Raw genomic sequence first — 8532 nt, forward strand, 5'->3', positions numbered from 1 at the left:
TAATGATTTAATAGTACAATAACCAATTTAATCCAGAGTGATTATATTCCATTTACAACCAAGCACCTGACAGATGCCAGAGCAGAAGTAAACAGACATACATAACCGATGAGTATAGCAATGAAGATAGGAGACCGAGTATAACCTAACAAATAATGACCATAGACTATATAAATCCATTGTTCAAATTTAATTCCTAAATTATTTCGTAGTAGAATAATAAATTAACGATGAATATCGGGAACACCCAATTGCTCAGAAGAAACAGATACCTAAAAATATGCTTTGAACGGGAGACAGAAAATCAGGCCAAGTAAAAGAGCAAGAGCGAGACCATAAATCATAAAGTATATAGAGATAGAACCTAGTGTTCAGCGGTTTAGGCGTGAAAAGGTAACAAACAGACAGACAGACAGACAGACAGACAGACAGATAGACAGAGTTACTTTCGCATTTATAATATTAGTATGGATATTAGAGCAAAGCAAAACTGTTGAGAGTGTGGTACATTTCTATATATTACATTCTCATAGATTCGAGAAGTGCTGTCCTCATTAAGAGAGCGGTTGTATGGTACGTTATTTTGTGTATGGTGTCGTCGCAGTGGAAGCGTGCGTAGCGAAACATAGCGAGACGCAGTTTATATTATTAAGCACTGTATTCTTATCAATAATAAATATTGTATTTTTATCAAAAACAATATTGAAAACATACATATTGAAGACCGTAGAAATCCCATACCGTACAGACAGATGTGAAGTATTGCAAGAATCACAAGAGTTTCACCAGCAGGAAGTAGAAGGAGAGTCGGAAGAGGACAATAAATCAAAGAAGAGAGAAATAGCAAAATACTAGTAAGTATAAAAGTAGGTAAGTAAATTAAGCCATAAGAGAGCCAATTCAGAGATAACGGGTGACAAGATTATTACAGAGATATAACCCTAACCCTAATGTGTCAAAGCAGGAAAGTGTCAGCAGGAATACAAAACCAACATAAAAGGACTCGTTAAAAGGAACAAGTTAACCAATTAAGAAGGTTTAATTACAACTTTGAGGAAAGAAAAGAAAAGAAGAAGAAAATGAAAAGGAAAAGGAACGAAAAGAAACAAGGTAAGGTAATAATAATAATAACATAATGGCAACACCATATAATAATAAATTAGCAGAAATAGCACATCTTAATGGCATAAATTAAAACTCTTACAGGAACACTACACTGTCATGTCGTCATGAGAGGGACAATACAACACCATGGAGAGATGTAGTGAAATTGAATTGAATTAAATATTCAGAGATGCATAGCAGGTGATAGGCCAAGAGACGATAATAAGGTAAAGTAGTGACAAGCGTGACAGCAATACAAAAATAGAATAAGAAATGCCAGGAAGTATAATAAAAGAGAAAATAAAGGAAGAAAACAAGGAAGAAAGACCAGTATCGAATGACAATGAAAGTGAAGTCAAAGTAAAGTATGAAATGAACAGCAAGCACAGCAAGGAGCGATGTAAAATAAATAAAATAAAATAAAATTAAAAAAAAAAAGAAAACCATTGCAATGTACAAATACTGAAATATTGAAATCATTAACAGGAACCACCTAACAACCGCTATCACATCTGAGAGGAATAGACAGAATAGACAGAACATTGTATTAGCCTAAAAGAAAATTAATCACAAATAAATCAAAAATAAATCAAATCAGATCAGTGTATCAACTTTAATCAATCAAAATCAAAATGAATGAATTGTCACGTACTGTGACGCATTCTCTATGCATATAAATAAACATAAGTTTCCTTAATTTTGTGATTGATTTCACAATTAAAATCAGTATAATATATGTATTGTCACGACCGGCGACGCATTCTTGAAACTTCTATTTCATCAACCAAATTCTTTAAACTTCTATTGCACCATCCAAATTCATCGTTCCGCAAATTCTGAGTGAGCAACTCAGCCGGGTCGTCGTACGGCGAGAACGCTGACGATCCGAACGAGGTGGTTCACCCGAATTGCCAAATCAAATGTCGACCTCATTCATCAATATAAAATAACGCGACCGGGTCCGCCCGCACGCAGTCAGTTTTACCAATAGTTCTCGTAAGAAGTTCTCATAGGCGCAGTTCTTATCAGTACATCTAAACGGTTCATCAACTTATCAATATAGTACGAAACCGAAAGTATCGCGATCAGACTAGATCATTCAGACCATCTCTAAATCATTAATCCGCGAAGATAATCCGCGAAGTACCGCCCAGAGTTCGATACTCTAGAATCTACACGACTCCGCTACGAAGCTCAGTACTTCGACAGAGCAAGATTCCGGTAATATCAATAAATTAACCAAGTCTAGCGTTTATGACTCTGCTACGAAGCTCAGGGCTCCGACAGAGCAAGATTCTGTAAGACTCGATTGTAAACGTGCGCGAATCAAGAACTGTACCAGTAACGAATAAACATACATTGTGATCGGAAGTGCGTGATCTTCACTCGAAACATCTACCCTACCGTTCCAACACCTGGACGACACACCACCACAGGTTCTGTCCATAGATAGGTTCTACTCATCCAGCGAAAGGTAAGTGAGAACCTCTATCTACCTGACAACGCAGATCAAATTACATAAAGTACGCCGAGGACTCAGTGAGAGAGAGAACTCAGCGACTTTACAGAATAATAAATGAATAATGAATGCGAGTGAACAGCTAAGATATTAACAAATTAAGAAAATAAAGAAAATGTAAAGTGTAACGCCTAACAAACATAGCCAACCTAATGTAATATAATGTAAAATAAAGTAAAAATAAAATAAATACAAGTGAATTATGAATTGTATTTCAACCAAATATAACCGTAAAGATTATTGGCTCCATTACTATTACTTTATAAATTATGAATTATAAATTGTAAGTGATTATGTCCATACAATTGCGAAAAGAAAGTAGAAATTAATAACCGAACGATGTATAAAGATAATAAATAAAAGCGACAACCAAATCAAATCAAATGTAAGCTGCGTGGTTCCGTCAAACACCATACTACTACATAGTAAAAGAATAAACTAAAAGAATAACAAATAAATAAATAAATAAGTAAATAAATAAGTAGAGTATTTGAAATGATATTCAAATGGTGAGATTATAACAGAAGCCACGCGCTATCAAGCATTTGAATGGACAAAATCACCTATCCTCATAGGAAGATTAATCGTACCCAAAACCAAATAAATAAATGAATAATAAGCGAATGAATGAATGAGTAAGCAATAGAGCAATTAAAGAAAGTAAAGAAAGTGTAAAGTATAGTATATAGACCAACGTAACCAACATAATATAATGTAACACAAAATAAAATAGAATAAGATACATTGAAGTGCATTCCACCAACAAGTGTAACCATACACTTATTCATCCATCTCGCATAAACGCAGTCATCCAATGAGGCTAAATCAAATAAATTTACAAAATCCATTGCGTTGAATATGCAATGAGGCAGATTATATTATACTAAACAGACATCATATTAAGAAGGTACGGTAAGATAAAACGAGTACACTCAGCACTCAATAAGGCAACCAAGTGTTTCAGATATAACTGTCAATTAACTTTATCCATTAATTAGCCGTAGAAAGATAATACAATGCAAAATATTACACAATACTAACTGAATTTATTGCAAATAATATGTAAATTGGGTATAAGTATAAGTATGAGAATATGTATAAGTATAATAATAATATAGTATAAGTGTCAATGTAAATAAATATGTAAATATAAATATATAAATATAATATAACAGAAAACGGAGCACAATAGCACACATTGCCACTCATTGCAATGGGTACACGCACAAATCACAAACATACACGCACCGATATTCAATATTCAATATTTAATGGTTCAATCAAAACTCAGCAATTTAACGATTCTGTTGGTGTATGTATACATTTCTATTGATTCACTATTCTATGGTTTTGTAACGGTTTCCTCTAAGATAAGATTCTTTTGTTATATACATGGTATGCTTGGCAAGATGGATGCCGTAAAGAAGAAGAGTTTCTGTTCAGTTCTTTTATATATTAATTTTCCTTAACATTAAGCAATATTTAACCATACATATAATAAAATATATTCAAGCATTCACATATCTAATGTTATTTTAATAGATTCAATTAATAATTCCATATACGATCTTCCTCCATGTCTCAACCGAGTACAGTAATGCTCGGCTAAATTTCACTGAAATCTGCTCGGTTAAATTTCCACGACCCAGCCCCACTCTTCTCCTACCACTCAGCACAGCGAGCTCGGCGAAACCTGATCTCAGTAGACAAGGACAGAAAATGAATACAATGAAAAGAAAGAGAACAGACGCACATCAAATGGATGCCGCGACTGGAAAAAATAAACATGCAGTAAAGAAAATTTTATTTTCAGTCATTTTCGTCTTACGTTTATAATTGTAGCACCGATGGATAGTTGACATTCTTCCGATTAAAATGAGTCCAAACACGATATAATTTGAACCATATTTACTGTACATGATCCATTATGATTTACATTATGATTAACTCTACGTGATTTCTTATGAAATTATTAGATAACGTAAATACAAATCGATTTACGTCGTGTTTGGACTCATTTCAATCAGAAGGATCTCAATAATTCGATGGTATAATTTTCATAAAAATAAGTTGAAAATTACCGATAGTGAAATTCTCGTTATTGCATGTTCACTTTTTTCACTCGCGGCATCTCTTTAAAGTGCCATACCTCGACCGTCTCGCTTCCTCCTATCGTATCTATTCTCTTACTCTGTCAAGTTCTGCTCGAGTTAATTCTCGGAATAAAAACGCTATCCTGCTCGCGTTAATTTCACTGCTGACTACCGAACGTAGTGAAATTTAGCCGAGCATTACTATGGCACATGGAGATGGAGTAAACCAGTGCCGCCGATGATCATATCAACCAAAGATAAGAAACCGAGTGAAACTTAAGCCATAAACCATACGCCATATAGATGCGTAACCTTCGAGAAATTTCGTAAAATATACAGTTCGTCCCATTATGTCTGTTGACTATCAAATTAGTTATCAAATTAAGGCGATGCGAGCGTCGAAAACTTTACCGATAGTCCTTAGAAAATTCCCTAGAACGTAGAACCCACCATTTTTTGTTCCTGCTGAACAGATTGCAAAGAAATTTGAGGGATGTGTTCAGGAGGCCCTAACGAATGGCGCTCTGGTCCTTATTTTACCTAAATCGTCAAAAAGTTGTAAAATATTGAAATTGCTGTCTGTCCACGGTCAAGAAAATGGCGGATCGGACTCGCCTGCATTAATTTATTCGTAATAGAAACATTTTTGCGAATCGAATGTCCAAATAGAGACCAGAACGATAGAGCTGTAAAGGCTTGGAAAGAGTTGAGTGCACTTTCACGACTGGATGCACAATCGGTCGATGGTTCACGGCTAAGCAAGGACTTGGACGTCGAGGCGGAATTAAGCGAACAAACGTACTTGCTAAATTCGTGTATTTAAATAAAGTCACTTAACAAGCGCGTCAATTATTTAATCGTTTCTAACACAAACACAGATGGAAATTACTTTCCAGTGGTAAAGCGGTGTTGGTTTCTCGGAACACGAACACGAGAATCTTTTAATTTTAGGATGGTAACGGTTTTTTGAATTCAATCGGCTCGGTTTAGATGCTTACGTTTTGGTGGCTTTCGCACGAATAACGAAAGTTATCCGGAACGATCCAGAATCGAAATCGCGGCGCGAGTATCGCTTATCGACCTGGTGCGTAAGTGGGCTTCGATAATTCGAACTAGCGCCGAGACAGTTACCGACGGAGTGAGACGCGTACAGAGCAAAACGATCACTCGGGTAATGGTGTACAAGCTTTCGTTTAGAAAAATAGTGGGTTCTACGATTTCGTTGATTTTTTACTCGCGAAAGACGTCAAAAAGGTAAAACAGACCACAAATTTAGTTCCTTGTTTTTTCTGTACGGCGCAGTTTATTCGTTTTCTGTGCTCGACCGCGCGCTCATTCGCAGCTCGTATATGTGAATATGTGTGCGTCAATCGAACCGTCGACGACGATACAATGTATCGTGGAGAATGGGACGTTCGAGCCTGGAAGAGGCGATGAACTATGACGCGTGAATTTCTTTTTCGTGCATCGTTCTATCGACTAGGATAGCCATTTTCAACCCATGTGTCACAAAACGTACTATCATTATGTTTTGATGCTATTATTATTCTTTTTTTTAGTGAAACTGCAGAACAAATACGTCCTTCCCGATTTCGATGATTTTTTGATATGTTATAAAAATTGATATTTTGAACAACTTTTTCTTATACATATAAGGAGCGTTCTCGCTTACTTTCCGAGATATTTGCAAAAATATAGTTGTTGATCTGTGACAGCATACATTGCGTCAAATTGCTTGCCACTTTTCTGTTTAGAAACGAGGGTCGAACGAGAGTGAAGGTTTCGTTCACAACTGCATATACCAGACTCCAAGAAATGTCTATTCAAACCCAATTACAAGTAAATGTTATTGATGTAATCAGTTAGGTTATAGTATATATGTACATCCGGCCGCCTGCGGTCGGAAACGCTTTCGTGAAATAATAACAAATTATTTATAATACGCATTTTTAATGGCTTTTCTGCATTTCTTGCAATTTCTTTTTACTTCTTATTATTACTGCAGAAAAACGTTGCCGGCCACTTTACGGCTGCAACGTAACCCATCACATCAATAATATTCACCTCTAATTGAATTTGAATACACATTTCTTGAAATCTCGGATATGCAGTTATGAATGGAACCTTTACGGTTCCTGACCTTCTTTCTAAACTGAAGACAAATGGCCAGCGGATGGCAACCAACACTTATGCATGTGCTGTCGCAGACGCACATCTATAGGCAGAATTCAATGTGTTATATAGATAGATTTTTCATTGTCAGCGGTTTATTTCATTTCAACGGCACAAAATATCCTGGATTTTTAATATTTTTCAGTCACTACTGCTACACACGATCTGTACAGGAGAGTAGTGAAATGCTAATTACTTAGCATCCCGAAAATAAATATGTTGCCAGATGTATTAAAGTTTTTGTAGACAGATAAGTAGTACATTTTTTCAGCATATAATCTGATATTATCCTGGAATCTCCTGATTTTGTGTTACGCCCAAATATTCGATGAATAGGAAACGAAAATGTGACGCTGGAAGAACAACACGGTTGGAGTGAGTTCTTCAATGCTGGCGAACGTAGGAAAGGACAAATAGCAAAAGAGAAAGAGGTCCGAGAAAAACGGCCCGAGAAAAAACATTTGAGAGGGACAACATTAATTCAACAATAACTTTTCTATTTTTCATTTTTGCTAAATGAAACTTTCACCAATGTCATTGTAAGGTTCTACTGATTAAAATAAGACCAAACACCATATAATTTGCATTATTTTTACTTATTTAGATATAAATAAGTAAATAAATAATTATAATTCAAATTATGTCATGTTTGATCTTGTTTTAATCAAAAAAATCTAACAAATACATTATTACATTTTCATTATAAAAATTAAAAAATTTTGATTGCGTTAGTATTGTCTCACACGTATTCGGATATTTTGCTTTTTTCCTGTACACCTCGATTCTCGGCTGTCACCACATGAAACGCGAGCCGAACTCACTCGAGAAACGTGTTCTGTACACGATTCGAGTTTGCATTCGGTTCCGATTGAAATGCACGAATCGAGATTTTACTGTATTTACACATTTTTATGCTGCTGGTGGCCGTGAATAAAAAGAGGATTTTACAGGAAATAAGATACATGAATACAAAGTGTTGAAGCATAGATAAGGGTTATGTCACTCAATTTTGAAGAGGCAAAGAAAAAATGTACAGTGGCGTCAACTCTGCGTTTACATGCGGCGCGAACCAAGCGTGAACGTAGAAAGGGACAAACAGTGGAGAAGAGAGAGGTCCAAGAATTATAAGCTAGGAGCCGAAACATATCGGTGTGACTGATGCTTTTTTATTTCTGACATTTTCTGAATGAAACTTTTACTAACGCATTGTCGGACTAATTGCCTTGACGACCTCGCTAATAAGCCTATGCTCCAACAGTGCATAATATATTACTATTCTCTTATTCTGTCGGGAAGGGCGACAGTCTATTATTTTCAATAATATTTACGAAGTGACATCTCAGCCGCTGTATGTCATGGGAATAGTTTTCTGAACAAGGGTTTCCACCTAAAACTATGATAGTGATGTATGCCGCCACGTATACACCACAACTGTAACAATCTGGTTGCGCCTGAACTCTTTCAAAAAGTATATCATTTTTGCGAATATGAGGAAATCGTAATGCAATATATTTTTTCTCTTCCTCTACGAGCTTGTCGTATGCACTGCCAGGTAAACTGTCGTATACATGGAGTTTGCGACCGTCAAAATAGATACTTCGCCAGTGATCAGAACAGTTGCCTCCAATTATTTGCACGCTTTTG

At 35.8% G+C, this 8532-nt stretch overlaps 1 long non-coding RNA gene across 2 annotated transcripts; it reads left to right on the forward strand.

The window, feature by feature from the left end:
• Positions 1-419: 419 nt before the first annotated feature.
• Positions 420-2142, forward strand: LOC117611343 (uncharacterized). Of its 2 annotated transcripts, XR_004583162.2 has the most exons (4): positions 420-573; positions 724-870; positions 965-1110; positions 1207-2142. It is a non-coding gene; the product is annotated as an uncharacterized LOC117611343 (long non-coding RNA). The 2 variants fall into 2 exon arrangements; XR_013064047.1 differs by having other exon boundaries at positions 420-870.
• The last annotated feature ends 6390 nt before the right edge of the window (positions 2143-8532 follow it).

The sequence above is a fragment of the Osmia lignaria genome, unplaced genomic scaffold, assembly GCF_051020975.1.
Source record: "Osmia lignaria lignaria isolate PbOS001 unplaced genomic scaffold, iyOsmLign1 scaffold0035, whole genome shotgun sequence".
NCBI lineage: Eukaryota > Metazoa > Arthropoda > Insecta > Hymenoptera > Megachilidae > Osmia > Osmia lignaria.